This window comes from Corvus kubaryi, unplaced genomic scaffold (genome assembly GCF_017639235.1).
Source record: "Corvus kubaryi isolate FWS band 111438036 unplaced genomic scaffold, C.kubaryi_AGA036_p1.0 37398, whole genome shotgun sequence".
NCBI classification, from domain to species: Eukaryota; Metazoa; Chordata; class Aves; order Passeriformes; family Corvidae; genus Corvus; species Corvus kubaryi.
The window spans coordinates 43809001-43822927 of NW_024581137.1; the positions used below are offsets into that span (position 1 = coordinate 43809001).

Sequence of the window (13927 nt, forward strand, 5' to 3'; positions counted from 1 at the left end):
ATGGGAGGAGAAGGAGCAGGTCTGATTTCAGGCAGCTTCCATGGGACTTGGAGTTACCGATGAGTTCACATCATCACCACAAGAGCTGATGTGGATTGGCTATGGTCACATTCATAGCACTGCCTGGGTTGGCTAAAAACCACACAGTTTTGCTGCCTTAATATTCCAAAGCTGGCTCTGGTTCATGGTGGAGGGTCCTCTTGGATTAAATCACTTGTGAAAGCTCTGCTGGCCTGCAGTGCATAAACAGTGTGTCAGTGCAGCACATGATGGGAACTAGATCCGGTTGGATGTTTTCCAGCTGAATGTTTTCTTCCTTGGCCAAAATGGGAATGTTCTTCAGGAATGTGTCAATTTTGACAGATTGCAGCAGCCAGGGGAGTTGAAACCCTGTCATGGGGGTTCTTGCTGCAAAGCCCTTCCACACCAAAGGGCCCTAGAACTCCACAGCAGCTCACAGACCTGCAGGGCTGAAAACAGGAACTGGTTTTGCCTAAGGGTCCCTTCCCCCTTTTCCTCCAAGTAGCCTGCCTAGGAAAGCTGGACTTCTGCAGGCAAACAAACCAGGCAGGCGTCTCTGCTTCCTCACAACAGACTTTTCCTAAGCTTTTTCAAATCTTATGAGTTTTCCCATAGTGAAAGTTTGTTTTTCTGCTCTGCCTCAAATACAAATATTTTAAAAACCCCTGTTTATCGGTCATTCTGGAATACCAGCACACACAGATGCATTGGAATAATCAATGGTTAACTGCTTTGCTTCTGAGAGGTCATAACAAATGCAACCATATCTTCTTCAAAGGAAGACAAACAAAATGGATAAGAAAAATTATAATGAAACCAAGGAGACATCTGAACAATAATGAAAAATGTTGTGTGGGCCTGAATTTTAGCAGCACACTACTTTGCCTTCCTCTCCTGGGACATCCTTGGGCTAGGGCTCACTCACATCTGGGCAGGGGAGACACCAAGCAGCAGTGGGGAACAGCAGCCTGGCTTTGTGCCCAGAGAGCCAGTGGTGCTCTGAGAAGAAGCACCACTGTGATATCTCGCTCATCTCTTCTTGTGGCTAAGGAGAGGGCATAGCAGTTTTTTTCACCCCATCTGCAAACAGGGATCAGGATGCTGGCTAGGGCTGCTGCTGACCCTGCTGTGAAAACGTCACATCTTCTGGAGCCTGGCCTAATTCATCTCATTCGAGCTGCCAAGTAGGTCTCAGAGGGTAAGAGCTTCAAACTGCTCCTGTCTTAAATTGATTTGAAGAGATTTGCTAAAAGCAAAAGATTTTGTATCCAGGCTATTCCCTGTATACAGCTCAGAGCAGCCCGACAAGGCTCTTTTGTGGAGTACTGAAATGCACTGTGAAGGGTGATAAGGAATGAAACCCACACAGATTGTTACTTACAGTTTAATAAACCCAGCTTCAAACTCAGGAGCATCCGTAAAAAGGGATAATACACGAAACTAAGAAATTTACACCTTGGTTTTGCTCAGGTAAATGTTCCCACTTCTGTCTTCATAAACACTTCTGTGTGATGGGAAATTTCCCTGCATCACTGTCCCTGCCCAGGGGTCCTTCCTGACTGTGTCTGGAATAGTGATTTGGTACCGAAAGCTGGGATTGCAGTGGCAGCGAGGGGGCAAGCACAGGAGTATGGCTCCATGCAGTGGGATGTCATGGAACATGGATGCAGTTGTTAATCTTTTTGGGATGCTTTATTTATACCGAACTGACCAGTATGAATTATGAGCGCTCAGATTAAGACTTGTGGCCTTCTGTGAGTTTTCTGACTTGCTGCAGGCAGGTGAAAACAGAGCAGACCATGACACAGGGCTGACCCTGATTCCATCAGCAGCTCTTCGTGATGAACTCCCTGGCAGATAGTGCCAGTACTTCCCCAGCACAGCCTCAGAGCAGGGTTTGGCCCAACAAGTGCCAAATGGCCTGACTATAGAAGAACCTACTGGCACCTACAACTTTCTACAATGCACTCAAGATTTCAAAAATACTGCCCTTCCAGGCCTGCAAGTTTTGTCTTTGAAGGATGGAGCTGGCCAGCCTCTGCATTATTCTCCTTAATTTTACCTTGCTGTCTTGTAATTTTTGTTGGGAATGGTTACTATGAGCTTTTGGTGTTAGTGCAAATCTGAATCTGATTGTCAGAACCTTGCCAAAATTTTTCTCCATCACCTCTAAACACTTGTGCACTGCCAATCAATGCACATCCACAGTGTGAGGCTTGACTTTCTAGACTGCAAACAGGAAGGAATGACTTTTGGTCTCCTAGGGGCAGTGCATAATTTGAGTACAATGACCTTTACACCTTAGGCTGTAAGTTTCCACAGCTCAAAGGAGTAATTCCAGCACCTGAGAAATCCTATGCTAAACATGAGTTTTAGGAAAAAAAATCAAGAATTGCTGTGGCGGTAAAACTGAGGAAAGTTCCATTTGCTCTGACCTTTAGTGCAATTTCTCTCTACTTCCTGGGAGCTCCTGGTGTTTTGCTCCTTCTGACGCTTACCCAAGAGAAATCATGCCCCTCCTTACTCATCTTCATTATTAAAAACCCAAAGAGGATTTACACTGCCTTTTGCAAAAAAAAAGTGCCTTCTAATCCTCCAAGTGTACACAGCAGAAATAGGTCCCAAACACTCAGGATCTTACAAGAGAAAGCACATTAAACTGCATCAAAGGGGAATCTAACATGATGTTTTATTTCCCTTTCCAGTGTCCTTCCTCTGTGCAGTTTACTTTTTTAAGATCAATTCCTGTTGCCAACAGTGTGTATTTGTGTAATGGGGCAGGCAGATGTGCGCCAGAAGTTTGTGCTCTGCCATGAAAGGCGGGTTGGGACAACCTTACACGAGGGAGATCTCGCCACCTGCCTTCATGGTCGGAACAGAAAAGCCAGACAAAGGGCTCCAAGGAAAGATGGTTTATTTCAGTATGCAGATGGGAATGGAGACAGAGAGGTGTGGGGATAAAATTTCCTACAAACTTGGGGCTGCCAAGTGCGGGCAGGTTTTCAGGAGAGCTGAGCTTCCATTAGTAAGTAAAATAATGGGCTAATTTATCCAAAGAACTCTGGACAAGGGGAAATGAGATCTTCTGGGGATCTTGCCTCATATAGTTACTATAACGACTTGGCCTTAGTGCTGAGTGTATGAAAATCCATCAAAGGTGATTTGCCAAAAGTGGTGCAGGGAGTCTGCAATACATCTGGGGATCAAATTCTCATGTCTGAAACAAAGTACATTATTCAGGCCTCTTACTTGTTTGGAAAAAGCAAGATTTAGCTTTGGCTTAGCTGTCTTGCTTTAGAACAAGAAAAAGAAGGAGCTCAAAGCAGATCTTGCAGATCCTTTGTGGCCTTTTGATGTTTCCTGGGGAGAGCTCTGGGACCAGGTTGGATGGGGCTCTGAGCAACCTGGTCTAGTGATAGGTGTCACTGCCCACAGCAAGGGGGTTGGGACTAGATGATTTTTAAGGCCCCTTCCAACCCAAACCAATCCATGGGTCTATGATTCTCTCTAAGAGGAGATGTTGTCAGGGCTGATATGACTGTAATGAGGTAGAGACAGCCCCACATCACCCCACCCACCCTGGACAGTGCAAAGGGCTTCTGGGCTCGGTACAGTTTCAGACCTTCTATGCACATTTCATATTTTTTGAGCAAATTCCTTGGGGCTGCTAGGTGAGATGAAGGCTTGGAGAATGCCTGTGAGCAGGTCAGTGAAGCATCTTACCTCAAGTCTTGTAATATCATGCAACTTTTCTTGTGGAAATCAAAGGCAAAGCTTGAGCACTGCTCTGCAAACAGTGCAAAGGGTAAGCATTGGGGTGGTGCCAAACTTTCTGCCTTTTTATTCAGATGTATCTCTGGCTCAGCATTTCCTTCAGACAGGCTTTCACACTGCATCCTGGACAGCCACTTGGCTAGTTGTGACAGAAGTAATTGCTGGTAAGTAGCTGAAGGCAAGGCACACAAACAGAGGATTTCTTAGGGATGCAGGCTGCAGTTCTGGGTACACTAAAAAGAGACTTTTTCCCCTCCCTGCCACATGACCACATCCTGCCTTGCTGAAATCGTCAAGAGCTGTCACATGAAAATAGCCAAGGAGCCACTGAGGCCATAGGACAGGACTCCAATTCCTGCCAGATCTGCCCTTGCTTTCGTTAGCAGCAATTACTCCTTTTCCCAGAGCAGCAGCCATCAGGCCAGACCCGCTGCCTTCCAGGTGGGTGTTTTGCAATTTGCTTTCATGGCATAGAGTGAAAAACCAAGATGACCACCAGACATTGGTTGTGTGATGGCACCTTCCGCTAACATGTCTCATTTTGCGGTCAGTGGTACAGAGGTCCCTGGGCTCCTGCAATCAGGGGTGTGAGAGAAACAAGAAAACCACTGTTATTATTACCTAACAAGAACTGTCATGCCTTTGTCTGAATACCAATATTTTCTTAAGTTTAGGAAAGAGCTCTGCTGTTTTCCTCATTAGCCTCTGTTTTCTGGACCTCTGATACAAAACCCTATGTTCCTTTCCTCTCAGCCTATGTTTTCTCCATTTTCTCCACAATGTGCCCTGACACCTCCATCTGAACAAGGACCTCTGTTATTTTCTTCCACCTCATTGAATGCACCAGTTAAACCAGGGACTTCATCCTGACATTTTGCAGCTGGACTCCAGTGTGGGGTTCTCCATGGGCTTTAGGGGCACAGCTGCTTCACCATGGTCTGCACCCCAGGCTGCAGGAGAATCTGCCCCAGTACCTGCAGCACCTTCTCCCCCTCCTTCTTCACTGCCCTTGGTGTCTGCAGAGTTGTTCTTCTCATATACTCTCTCACTCCTCACTCCTCTGCTGTTATTCCAGGCAGTTTTTCCCCTTCTTAAATAATGTTACCCCTTGTCCCTGATGGGTTTGCCCATGGTCAGTGGCAGGTCAGTCTGGGAGTCATTTAATCCTTTTCTCCTCTGCAGTGTCCTGCAGTTCCCTGTGACCCAGCACCACAGGGTGAGCAAAGCCTGCACCATTACAGGTAGTTTATGATATACTTCAGGGTTTGTCCAATACTCACATACTAACACTGGGAGATTCTTCTTGATGGGTTGGGTGCAACTTCCTCATGCTAGGGGTAAGACCTGCTGGGTTTGGAAAGGGGGAGCAATACCTACATAGGGTAAATGGCTGCCAGAGCCCCTCCAGTGCCAGCCAACAGGGCCTGGAACCCCCAAACAGAGCACCCACCTTTTTTCCCTTGGGTTTGTAGCAGAGGTGCACACACTTCATTTAAGAGGAAGCTCTTTGGTGGAATTGCTAGATTAATCTGCAATTAGCTGTAAATTTGTTCAATTTTAGCTTGTCACGTCATTTGGTGTTTTATGTTCACTGATGGTAATGACTGGTGTAATTTTAGAAATAAACAGAACAGAAGCAAGCATTGCAATCTAGAAAGAAAATAATTCAGATCCATGAACTTAAATTCACTTTTTCCCCCTGTTTTTTTTTTTTTTTTAGTTTTGACAACTATCAAAGTTGTGTGTCTTATTGTGCTTGATATTGTGAGGGACTGGTTCAGGGCATCATTTCATGGAGTACTTTGATAAAGAAAACATTTGTTTTCTTTTACAACAGAAGTAAGTAGAGATGTCAAAACTGTAGAGCAGAAGAGTGAAAATGTGGTCTGTTACCATTCCCAATGGACTCCTTTTCCCAAAAGCTTATGTTTTCTAGATCAAACATGAAGTTTTGTGTGAATCCTAATGGAAGATCTTTTAACAGTGTGGATTGGCAGTATCACTTCTAGAAGCAGTTCCTCAATTCAAAAGAAATGGAAACTTCTTGAAAACATGCAAAATAGATGAGCAGCTATTCAAGTTCCTTTAACATGTAATTTCCATAGACAATGTCTATTATGACTTCTTCATCCCATTATCTCAGGAGTGGCCATTGTAGGAGTTCTTGATGCTGCAAAATTTTATTTCATTTTGCAGTTCATTGTGCTTTGCATTTCCTTTCGTTTGTTGCTCAATTCATAGAAATGCTGACTGAAATGCAAAATTGAATCCCTAAATAGTTCTAGCGCGGTCTGTGTTTTATTCTGCAGGCTTTAATGGGAGGCAGGTGAGCACCACAGCTTCCAGACCTCAGCCAGTGTGATTATAGTGCAGAAATATCCAGCACTGCACGAGGCTGCTGAAAGGGAATACTCCTCTCACAGGCCAGGAATGATTTGTTGCTGTTTGCACTTGGGAAACAGCCATTCCAGCTCAGAACCATAATGAAGAGAGAAAGGGAACTGCGGAATGCCTTTGTTTTGGAGGCAGCCTGTTCATGGTTTGTACTGCAGCAGGATACATCAGGCAGGGAGCAGGTCTGAGCCGCCTCAAGGCACAGGAGAAAAATAAAAAACTTCACCAACAGGCAGGTGTTTGCCTTCCAAATGCTGGATGCTGTGTCAGAGCCTAACTCTGGCAAAGGTTTCAGAATTAATTTCTTTTTTTTGCAAAATAATACGAACTTGAAGGAACTGGTGGTGAATTTGTGTTTAACTTGTTGGCTTGTCTAGGACAACAAAGGAAACGAACACTAACCCCAGCCCTCTGTTAGTACTTTCGTCCGCATCCCAAAGAAACAGGAGTTATGTGGAACGCTGAAATGTTTTGCCTTGACGTTTCAGAAATAAAACTTTACATTTCCTCTATGTTTGTTTTTAAAGTGCTGTTTCTTCGTAAATTGAGCACAGGCTGACCTAAGAGATAAGCTAGAAAAACCAAACCATGCAGTAAGATCAAAAGCTTTCACTTAATTCAAAATTATTTTTGCTTTCCCTCATCCTACTTTTTTGGTTTTAGTTTCTCTGGAAAAATGGACTCTTTTCAGGTCAACCTGCAGAGCAAAGTCTGCTGGCATCTCTTCCTCCTGCTGTTTCCTATTGAACCAGCTAAGTAAAAATGAAAAATATACCCATCTGCAGCACAGAAACTTCCTTTGTACACACAAAATCCCCCATCCAGGCGCAACAGGGACCACAAGAGAAGTCCTTGCTGGCAGATTGCTGTGTTGGTGCAGCAGTCTGGTCCCTGGCGTACCAGTATCTGCAAACAGAGACCTGGGCTCTTCCAGCTGGAGCTTCCTGTCTCTGCCCTGTGAGCATTTCTCATGCCTGCTTTCCTTGTGGGGTCCCATGCAAGGGTGAGGTAGAGCCTGTAGCTGGAAAATATCAGTGGAGTTGATGTTATGACAATTACAGCTAGCTGGAAAGCCAGCTTGGGTGGAGTGAGCTGCTCGAGTGGTGGATGGAGAAGTTGGTTCATGATCCAGAAGTTAGCTGATGGGAGGTTTGGGGACATTTTGTGTCTAGCTCAGGTACACATCTCTGCCTGTGGCACAGATGCTTGGGATCCGTCCTGATTTCAGCTGGGATAGAGTTAATTCTCTTCCTAATTGAGGGTACAGTGTGGTCTTTTGGATTTAGTATGAGAATAATGTTGATATCACACTGATGTTAGAGTAGTTGCTGAGCAGTGCTTGCACTAAGTCAAGGGCTTTTCAGTTTCTCCTGCACGAGAAGCTGGGAGGAACCATAGCTGGGACAGCTGACCCGAACTAACCAAAGGGATGTTTCCTATCATAGGATGTCATGCTCAGTATATAAACTTCACAGAGTTGGCTGGCAGGGGTCAATCCCCAGCAGGTGGTAAGCAATTGTATTGTGCATTTTTCCTATTATTACTATTTTTTGAAAGAAAAATTTATTTCAATTATTAGACTGGCCTTACCCCAACAACAGATTTTGCCCTTTACTGATTCTTCTCCCCATCCCACTGGGGAGGCTGGGGCGAGGGAGGGAGTAGCTGCTTAGTATTTAATTGTTGGTTGGGGCTAAACCGCAACAGGTTACCAATTTTCCCCACGAAACCCCAAGGTCAGGGGAGCCAGGGTGAGCCATGCATCAGGGGAAGCTCAGAGAGCTCAGTCTAAGCTCTGGGAAGCAGGCTGGCATCTCTGGAGATGCTCCAGTCCACCTGGGGAAGCTGCAGGCTGAAGTGGGTGACAGGCTCTGAACCGCTGCAGGTTGTTAAAGACACCAGACCCGTACATCAGAGCGAGCTCTCTCAGCCGTGCCTGGGTGAGCCACCAAGCTGAGTCCCCACGCTCCTGGCCAGCCCCCCACGAGCCGGGCGCTGGCTGTGATGCCCCTGCTCCTGCTGAGGGACAGGAGCCAGCCATGCTGCTGCTGGATGCTCTGCTGCCTTCCTCCTGCACAGCACGGGCCCCCATCCTCCAGGCCAGGCCGGGAGGGCTGCCCGCATTTTTCAGAAAGGATGATTACATCTGCAAAGCACCCGGCACTGCTTTGGGATGAAGAGAGTTATGTAACTGTAAGATAATGTTATTTATAGAGCCAGGTTTTATCCAAAATGGAATTAAACTTGTGTTCCTGAAGCCTCTGCTGTCAAAGGCAAATTGCAATTTGTCCAGTAGCCTCTAGTGCTCTGCATTCAAATACTTTTTCTCAGTTCATCCCAAAGTTTAAGAATGTGTTTTATTTACAAATCATACATCTTAGAAAGTGAGGAAATCTCTTTTCCATCAGCTGTGAGGTGACCATGGAAGCCTGGGCAGTGGCCATAGAAGCCTGGACCATAGTTGTTCTTTGCAACTGCATCAGATGTGACATCAAAGTACCATAAACCAGGAAGGGAAGGCAGAGTTTGAGTTGGGTTAAACAACAAAATCACAAACAATTGTCCTAGGCACAATACTTTGCCTGCATTTAAGACTCTCTGTAATAATCCATGAGCTGCAGGGGGATATCCAGCTTACATCCCTGTTGGAGGTGGCACTAGTTCAGTGGGTTAATGTCTGTGCTCTCACAGAACTACAGACCCTGTGACCTTTTAAAATCATGCATTATTAACTTAGAGAGCTTTACTTGCTCTTTTGAAATATTAGATTTAAATCCCTCATATCTGTACCTTTTACAAGCCACAAAAATGCAAATTTCTGGGCTGCCTGCTGAAATCCATGCTAACAGGTGTTAGGAATACTGTTTTATGAGGTACAGCACCTTGCATAGGTTAGCTTGTAGAGTTCATCTGCTGCCCCTCACTTGTCATAGTATCTAGCATGAAATTCCACACATGCCTTTTATTTAGGAAAGAACACAAAAGTATGTTATCTTATTCCTCTGGAATTTTCCACAGTTATTTAGCATGTTAGTTTAAGCATAATTGGTTAGTGGGCTCTTGAAATCTATATCGTAGCTGTATTTATTTACATCAGGCTAAAAGTAGTTCATTTCAGTTGAGGTAAATGTGAAGCATTAGATTGCAAACGTACCTAATCCATCTCTCCTCCCCCATGACTAGAAATCCTGTGGTTAAAATAACACAGCCTCTATTCAGAGCACAAACTTAGAGCTGCGAGCAGGAGCAGGCTTGGGATTTAAGCAACTCTCAGCAGATGAGTCTGTTCCAGGGTTTTTCTCGGGTTTGTTTTTCATCCTACTTTTGATCCATGAGAGGAAGCCAGGCTCTCTCCTCTGGGCAAGCAAGGTAAAGATTTTCTGCATTCTGTATACGGTTGCATGTGCTTGTAAAGGAGCTTATAAACATGATTGCAAAACGGCTGTTGCAAATGCAATTGTAAAAATGTTGCTGTTATAGAGCAAGAAGTGTTTGGCAAATGGCTTCACAATCTTTAAATGTTAGTCTGGTCTTCTGGCTATTTCCACACGACAGTAAAATGATGAAATGATAAATCTTGCACAGAGAAGAAAGGAGCAGTGATTCTCCATCACACATGAGAGAAGCTGAGCATGTAGGAAATAGCAAACCCAGGTACTACTGTGATCTAGCCAGACTAAAGCAAAACTGGCATTTTGCTGTCAGGTATAGTCCCTCCTGGGTTTGTCCAGCTGCTCTAACCCCATTGGGGAGGCTGAGGCTGTGTTGGAGGATGGCACTGACTCTGTTTACAGAGTATATGCTAATGCTGCTCCAGCGTGACTCTCACAGTAACGGCGGAACCGTGCTTTCAGGAATGTTTGGATGCGTCGTGCCAGATAATTAACTGCCTTTATTTGCTCTTACTGCTTTCCAAGTCACAGGGCATGTAGAAAAGCATCATCTTTCCTTGAATCCTTATTTTATTTGAAATCCAGGAAACAAGCGTGATGTCTGTGCTAATGCCCATGGAACTGTACTCCCAGTGCCAGTCTGTTAACTCTCCCAGCCCCGTGCTGTTTTTCACAGGGGATCCCGAGTACCACATCAGTCCTCCTGCACCACGGTGTTCAAACACAGACGGTGGCACTGCTGGGGAGTATGGAAACACCGTTACTCACATTTTTGCTTAATTTTAAAAATGCTGCCCCTCCCTGCCCTAAGGCATGGGGCAGTGTGGTTGCGTTGTGGGGGCACTTACACCCCCGTCCATCGGGGTAACACGAACAAATGCTGCTCCAGGTGCTACCTTTCCAGTGCAGGAGAAAGCCTTGTTTCCCGCACAGAGATGCTCACTTTCCCCTTTCTCTGCTTTCCACTTCTTTTTCCCTTCCCTGAGCGAGACAGGATGGTTTCACATTGTCCTGTGTGCAGTCACTGTCCTGCCCTGATCCCTGCTGTCCCACAGCCGTGTCACTCCCATGGCAGCATGCACTCCACTCCTGCTCAGCCAGAGGAAAGAGGAGGACCCTGCTTAGCACACCAGGTCCTCTTTCAACTGGAAAAGGTGCTCTCGTCCTTTGAGCCAACAGTGCTGCTTTGTCCTGGGAGAGAAATGCAGCTTTATCACTTGGGTGCCCGGCACAGGGAGGGACAAGCAGGGCTGTAAGGAATACAAACACACGGCTCTTCCCGATTCTCCGAGCACACCGCGGCAGAGAGGCAGCTCGGAGAGAGAATATGTGCAAAACAAAGAAATGCGGTCAGGCAGGAACTATAAAATTCCAATATAGAAAGTGGAGCTGATGTCATTTTAACATCCTAAGCAGTGCCAAGAATTCTAAGCTCCGTATCAAGATTCAGTGCAAAACCCCCACAAACTCACAACTTGTTCTTGTGGAAAAATTAACTTTTATGGAAAATATGCATGGGAACATGCCAGAGGAGTGTGTTGCTTTATTTCTTTTATTAATTTCAAATACATTAGTTCAGAGAGCAATCCCATTTTAGCATCAGCTGCCTCTATCCAAGAAGCCGAGGCTCACACACAGTTCGCAAATATTGGAGGCGAGGGAGCTGTGTTTTTCTGTGTGATCAGTTGTTGGATGGAAAGAGCTGTTCAAGTAGGAAGGGGTGTGGGAAGGCTCAGTGGGATGACTGAGTTAAAGCTTTTTTCCTGGTGACATATCTGAATCGTGATCAGATGCACCTGAATGGAGCAGCATCATCAGCTATTATAACACAGAGTGCGTCAGAGGTGGGATCGCGTGCAGCTCCTGTGATAAAGGTTACTCATCTCTGTCCTGCTATAGGACCGCCTTCGGTGTTGCTTATAACTTTGTCAGACTTGAATAGTTTAGACTGAGTTCTTCCAACTTGATTGTCTGCCTTGGGCTAAGTTCTTTCCTGGAAAATTTCAGCCAAAACTGTCCAGCCAGTTTTGTTCATTCCAAGAATGAGTATAGGGAAAAAGGAATTGTTGTCCAACTGGAAAAAAAAGAAAGGAAGAAACAGGAGGGGGGAACCTGGTGATCCTTTCTTTGGATTGTTCTTATCCCTCTGTGCTTTGGAGTTGAGATCTGAAATTTGGCAGCTTTCTGTTGGGAATGTGATTTTTTTTTTTTTTTTTAAACTTTGTAAATCTCCTCCAATTTGGCTTAGTGATAGCCTTTGAAGGGAGAAAATAGCAACTTCTTAGGGACATGCTAAGGCTGAGCAGTCAAAATCTCCTGAGACTCCTTCCCACATGAGTGAGCTCAGCCCAGAATCCCAGCAGCTCCCAGTGTTGACCCCAATGCTCCTGTGCAAACATCCAGTGCTACCAAGTTCCTGCAGATCCTTGTTCTTCCCCACAGCACAGCAGGAACCCCGTCCTCTCTCTGCAGTCCAAGAGTCATCCCAGCTCGAGGAGCAGGATGAAGATGGGCTCTTCACGTAATGCTGCTCAGGGCAGAGTTGATGGCCAATGGAAAGGCAGGCAGGGAGCAACACTTTGATACCTGGTGGCAGACAGGGACCCAGGGGATGCTGGGCTAAGCAATGGTCTGGTACTCGGATGCTAAAGCCTGGGGGTTGCATGGGATTGGGATGGGGAGTACATGGTACAAGTGAGGAGCCAGGGGGCTTGGGAGCAGGTCAGGAAGGTGTGGGTGAAGGTGTGAGCCATGGGGAGAGTCTGGGCATGCCGGAGCCTGACATGAAACCTCAGCTGCCCCACTCTTGGTCCCTTTTTGGGAAAGTGAGGGCTACCTCTCAGAATTGGCTTGAGTCCCACTCTCTCTGCAGGGTCATCTGTGCCAGGTCTTGCTGAGGCTCTCCCTAGTCTGCAGCCAGACTGTGGGGTGCCCCACTGTCTGCATGTGCAATAAGACCCTGCTCCTGATGTCTGCTGCTGGGATGGGAGTTGGTGGGAGCTCTGCCTCGAGCATGTCCAGTGTGCCTGATGCTGAGCACTCCTGCACAGCCTCATGTCTGTTGGTCACCTCCTGGGGACAGCTGGGATGAGTGACCAAGGCCCTGATAAACCAGTGCCTGGTGCAGTCAAGCTCTTGCTTACATGCCTGTCTCTGTTTCCATTTTATTCAAGTGGCTAAAGAACCACCACCCTTGACAGAGGTACTAGAGCTCAGGGACACTTGTGAAGAACCCAGGTGCACTAGGGAGGTGTGTCATTGTAATTCCAAGTTTTGGGAAAGTCAGTAATTTTTCTTGAGGAGAACTCAGGAAGAAAATAAAGCCTAGGACTATGCTGAACTCTAAGGGAAAAACCCAAAATTCTCTGTAACATCTCCAGTGAAAAAAGTCCATCCAGTACCGTGGGATAAAGCTGAAACCTCTGGCAAAATACTGTGTGTGTTCATCTAATTAACAATTGTACCATAACACATAGCACAAAGGAGGCCTAATTCTGGCATCTCTTGCCTCATGGATTTTTCAGTTGTAACAGTATTCTTATAGCCTATTTTTGTACTCAATGCACGTGCAGCATTGGAGACAGATGGTGAAATCTCAGTGTTCATTGTGCCACTTGACGTGATTTCCACATTGAAAGGTAGGGAGCTGCAGTCTGCTTGTTCCCACTCCCACTGGAGTGGCAGGGAAAGGTGGCTTACTTCACTTCTTTTATGACTATAGACTATGGAGCAACCTGGACAGCCCCTCCTTCCACAGAGACAGGGAGTGAAGCTTCATCATCTTCACCAGCTCCTGGGAGCCCCATGCGCACACCAGGACTCAGCTCCCAGTTTCTGCAGTGAGACTGGAGAAACAAAGACCAGAAGGACAGGAGCTGTGAGAAGAGTGTGAGAAGATCAGAGCTGCCTACAGACAGCTACTGAGAGAGGAAGGAGTGCTAAGGAGCTGTGAGACAGTGTTGGCCAGTGCTGCAGGCAGTGCTTGATGAGCACTAACAGCCTCACCTTAGTCAAGGATGTCACAATGAGGAGCTTTAAGCAGGGATTTGCAGGAGAACTGAAACAGAAAAGGAAAAGGAGTGGTGGATACTTATGGGCTTCTGCTCCTATGGACATCACTAAAGTCTGATGCTGAGTGAGTACGGATGAGTGGAGTAGAGACTGGCAGTTCAAGGACCAGAGATGCTTAATGGGGATGTCCTTGTGGAAGCTGTCACAAAATAAATAAAGCCAGGAGGATGTTGCTGTTACAACTTTGATGAGATGATTACACGTAGGGAGCAGCATCATGAATGAAGCAGTCAGGTCTGTGCATAAGGTTTCTTGCACAGATCTAAAAGAGCTGC

At 46.0% G+C, this 13927-nt stretch overlaps 1 protein-coding gene across 3 annotated transcripts in view; it reads left to right on the forward strand.

The window, feature by feature from the left end:
* Positions 1–9399: 9399 nt before the first annotated feature.
* The window catches only part of JCAD (junctional cadherin 5 associated), a 61325-nt gene continuing 56797 nt past the window's right edge, over positions 9400–13927 (forward strand). For 2 of the 3 annotated variants that reach the window (XM_042042883.1, XM_042042884.1), the window contains exon 1: positions 9400–9558. The gene's annotated coding sequence lies outside the window, so the exon portion shown is untranslated. The remainder of the gene's footprint in view (positions 9559–13927) is intronic. The other variant, XM_042042887.1, reaches the window with a different exon arrangement.